The sequence below is a fragment of the Quercus suber genome, unplaced genomic scaffold (assembly GCF_002906115.3).
Source record: "Quercus suber isolate HL8 unplaced genomic scaffold, Cork oak 2.0 scaffold_1263, whole genome shotgun sequence".
Taxonomy (NCBI): Eukaryota; Viridiplantae; Streptophyta; class Magnoliopsida; order Fagales; family Fagaceae; genus Quercus; species Quercus suber.
In genome coordinates, this window is record NW_027070655.1 from 22,096 (window position 1) to 27,032 (window position 4,937).

The following is a 4,937-nucleotide window of genomic DNA, read 5'->3' on the forward strand; positions in this document are numbered from 1 at the left end:
TCTAAAAAGTTTCATAATTCATATTCAATTTTGTAACAGTCGTCATAATTTACATTAGTAGAACTCCAATGGAGATTAACAACGTTGAAACAGAGTAGCGAAGACAGACAAGTGCACATAATGACGTAGAGAAAATAAAGAAGTCTCTACATTTTAAATTTATTTAACATTCTTGAGCCATAGTACTGGCACCTTTTTATTGCAAATCAAACACGCACTCCCTCCAAACATGTATATATAAAAGATCGCCATGTCCACCACATCAAGTTCCAGTACAAATTGCAGTTCCATCGGCATGGTAAACGGTGCAGCCCTTTGGAGCCAAGCAGCAATTGCAGGGCGGATTAAGTTGCTTATTTCCTGAAGATGGGCAGGTCATGTATCCTGCATCTTGTGTGCAATATTGTGGGCATACTTTTGCGCTCGCAATTTCTGGATTGAAGACCAGGAGGATTGCACCTACTCAATGATAAAGAACGCAACATATGAGATTGAAAAATTATTTATTCAATAAATGTATTAAATTACTGATTGTCCTAAAAATTTAAGATAAATGCTATAGATACAAATTATTTTACTACATATTGATGTGACAAGTCATTATTAGTTCTGATATAAGTTCACCACTAACATCATATTTTTGCTCATCAATAATTATTTGAAAATGCTAAAGCCACATCATGCAGTTTGCAAAACTGTTGTAAAATAGTTTATGCATATAACATTACTCAAAGTTTAAACTATTAAGAAATGACGGATTTAATTATTTAACTATATAATTTGGACAAAATGAATTCAAATGTGCTGTTCATTTTAGTTAAGGCGATATTGATTTTTTTAAAGCATATTTTTGTTACCGCCATCGAACTTTTGCCGGGTTAAAGTTCCCTAGGTAGTGCTACACAATTTTTTTTTTATTTTTTTTATTTTTTTTTTGCATGTAAGAATTTTCACCTATAGGAGAGTATATGGACATTAGATTTTCAAATATAGAAATATAATAATATGGGGAAAAAAAAAGCACAAGCTAAACAAACAGAGAGAGTATAAATCAAGATGACAGCAATTTTTGAGGAGTAGGAGCTTACTACTCAAAAGGACAAGATACATTACACCAACTTTGTTGCCAGCCATATTTCCTCCTACACCAATTTTGAGGTGTTAAAGTTGCATATTTATAGTAAAGAGCAATGTTGTCCTCAAAACAAAAATTTAGAGGAGAAAAAAAATAAGTAGATTTTTCAACACCCATCTGTTCTCACACGAGTCACATCAGCTATGAGATCATTATATTGTAACCAACAAAGTCAATATAGCAAGAGGTTAGGGACTTCAAAACTAATAAATTGTGGCTTCATCAACAAGCACAGATTAATTAAGAGAAGATATGGATATGGCTCTGGCGTAGAATAGGCAGGTTTTACTGGAGGAAAAAATATATAGTCAATATTCCTAAATGGACCTTAGAAGTCAACAATGGCGGAATTATTTTACAATGTATTCATAACTTCCTCATATGATAATTTCAATCTTAAGCATATGTACCTCTTCATTGAGATTGGATTGAGCTAGGATTTTTATTTTTTTTTGGCTTGCAACTGAGGTAAAGGGATTAGAATCCAGCTTTTCTAATTAATAAGCAAAGGGTCATACTCATACCACTAAGTCACAAGTTTTTTGACAAATTGCATTGAGCTAATTGATAATACCTGTAATTTAGACTATTTAAATGAATAACAATAATTTTCAAACACCTGACTTATATATATTGGAATACTAATCCTATCTCTTTTTTAGAGTGATGAGAAGTTAAAAATTAAGAAGTGATCACTACCGCGCATCCTTGGTGTGATGGTCGCTCCACAAGTATAAGTGCTTGTGGAATATGAGAGGCAAGGATTGAGGTTCAATTGTTCAAGTTTTCAAGAGGAAGTTTCACACACATATATACTTAGATTATGTTATAATATAATTTCTATCATGTATAAAAAATTAACAAGTGATCTATTTCTAGGGGTGTTATTTTTTATTTATTTTTTTGATATGTTCTAGGGGTGTTATTAGTCAATTGTCTTTAACCAAACGACATCTTCTCCTATGAAAGGATGGAGGATAAGTTATGTTATGCTTATTATGCATTCAATCCGGTATGGCGCGTAAGTCCTTTTCTTGATAGAGTGAGCCCATAATTTTTATTCCAAGGCGTTAATGATGTCAACGGTTGTATTATGCGTGCTTAACATCCCATGGTTTGAAATTTTCAATGATACAATCTTTTTTTTTTTTTAATGGGATTGAGTGATACAATTTTAATGATAACTATCCCATTCTAACAATTTCTTTTTTAAAAAATGGGTACGATATACTTATATCTAAACATTATTCTTGGTGAAGGTCTATCCCACAAAGAGTCTTAGTATAATGATAATTCCAAGTTACCCATAAACGTATTCGATTTCATTCAACATTACAAGAATAACATCAACATATGCATTTCTTTTTTATATTTTGATAAGAACATGCGCATTTCTTACGGGCAAAGGATAACAAAAACTAATACATTCTATACAAAAAAAAAAAAAACTAATACAGGAAATCGAAAAATGGATATATACCAAGTAAAAGTTTAAAGTGGACCATATTAGAACTTAGAAGTCAATGATTGCAGCTTTCTGATGGATTGAAGAGGAGCATATATTAAATTGAAAGAAAGATATAAATTGTAAAAAAAAAAAAAAAATGTAGAGAGACCTTGTATTCTTTTTAATCAGATTTCCAAAGGATTGTATTTACTTATTTATTTTTAAATTAGTCATTAACTCGTGCAATATAGGAGATTGTTAAATTAAAAATCACATATGTTTAAAAAAAAACAAATAGAGAGTCCTGTATGAAAAAACTATTAATTAAAAGTTAATAGAAAAATTATTTTATAATTTAAAACAGTTTCCAATAGGTATTGTATATGTATCAATCAAGTAGGATGCATATTTTAAATTTAAAAAAAAAAAACCGTAATGGTGGCGGTGGCTACTTTTGTTTTATTATTTATCCAAAAATAATAATAATAATAATAATAATAATAATAATTTGATAGGATGTGAACAAATAAATTGTAGTAGAATTTGAATAGTTTCTCATAGGTATTGTATAGGTATCAACAGAGTAAGATGCATATTTTAAATAAATAAAAAAGACAAAACTTTGTCTTCTAACTCTCACATGCACCAACGCTACACCACCACCATATGCATAGAGGTTATTACACGCCCTTATTTAGTTTCTTATCAATGTGAATTACCACTTTTAATGTGAATAATGCACCTCCTCACTTCATATTATTCTACTAATCAATTTGAGATTCCAAAATCAAGTAGGAAACATCTAAACCATTCCCATATAGATTATACTTATTCTTCTTCTTTATTTATTTATTTTTTATTTATTTTATTTTTAAATACCTATGGACTATATCACAACATTAATATAAAATTGATTATTAATGACAGGAAATTTGTAGTTTTGATGGTCAGGAATAAGCTCTTCTTGTTGTTATTGATGACAATTTTTTTATAGTGGTTTTTCCAAGATCATATGAGGGTTCTATATATAACATAAATAGTAGTACAAATTACACCAACATTAGAGAAAATTTGATTGATGAAATTGTTAATTATTAAATCAAAATTACGATTAAATCATAGTTACAATTAAATAAAAAAGACAAAACCTTGTCTTCTAAGGTTGTGTTTGGTTCAACGGAAATGCTTTTCCGAGTGTAAAATCATTTCAGGGGAATTTGTTTTCTCATAAAGGAAAAAGTATTCAGGCTGTTTGGCTGTCTTGGAATTCATTTTATGAAAAATCAATTTCGGTGTTTGATTCATTCAAACATTTTACGGAAAATGCTACCAGTTTTACGGAAAATCAATCCCGGTGTTTGGTTCGTTCAAACGTTTTACGGAAAATGGTGATCATTTTACGGAAAATCAATTCCCATGTTTGGTTTGTGGATCATTTTACGGAAAATATGAAATGCTTACAAATTCCTGCATTACAAACCTGTAACAGTACAAAATGTTTGATCCACCACAACATCAAAATTAATCATCCGAATATACCCATAATATTTATATCAAAACAACCACATAAGTCTTTCACCATTGGCATTACACCTCCATGGTGTACAAAAATGATACCTACACGTGGTATCTAAACAGTACAAATAGATAATTTGGGCAAATGTATCATCCCAATAATACAAAAGACTTACATATATAATACCATAGTTAATCTCTAAAGTTAATTGCTGGAACTACAACAACAGTTAATCCTTAAAGCTACTGTCATAGTCAACATGAAATAGACAAGTCAGAGATGTGTGCACAAAAAATTATCCATCCACAGCTTTCTCAGCTTAGCATTCTTGGCTAGAAATTCATGTGCTACCTTCTTATTTTCACATAGATGGTCAAAGGCAGTTGCCAACATGTCTTCGCTATACCTATCCGCCATCATAGCCATGACCTCAGAGTAAAGAGTTGTGTCGTCAACAAGCCCCCGGTTGATTTCTTTCAAAGCCACAGCAATTTCTTTTAGCTGATCAGACAGATCAATCAGCATACTATCCTCAGAGGGAGGTGCACGCCCTCTTTTGCGGGACTTGGAAATTCTCGATCCAGTGGTGGATGACTCTACCACATTCTTCCCTTTGTCCACCACACCTGCCTCCGCATTGTTCGCCATAAACTCAGTACTGTCCCCATTGTCTAGCTCATCCTCAATATCCACATACGACTTAGAAAAGCTACCTGTGGCTATATCCTTCCCTACTACAATAGCTGATTCATCGTATATCTTAATCTTTTTGTTCAGATACTTTGCATGCTTCCGATGCGCCTGTAAGGGAGAAAGGAACGTTTAATAACAATGCAATA

General features: G+C 31.5%; 1 long non-coding RNA gene across 1 annotated transcript; it reads right to left on the reverse strand.

The window, feature by feature from the left end:
• On the reverse strand, nucleotides 1-1,274 carry LOC112028419 (uncharacterized). The gene is made up of 2 exons (XR_002884625.2): nucleotides 1,089-1,274; nucleotides 1-459 (listed from the first exon to the last, which is right to left on the reverse strand). It is a non-coding gene; the product is annotated as an uncharacterized LOC112028419 (long non-coding RNA).
• Between the last annotated feature and the right edge of the window lie 3,663 nt (nucleotides 1,275-4,937).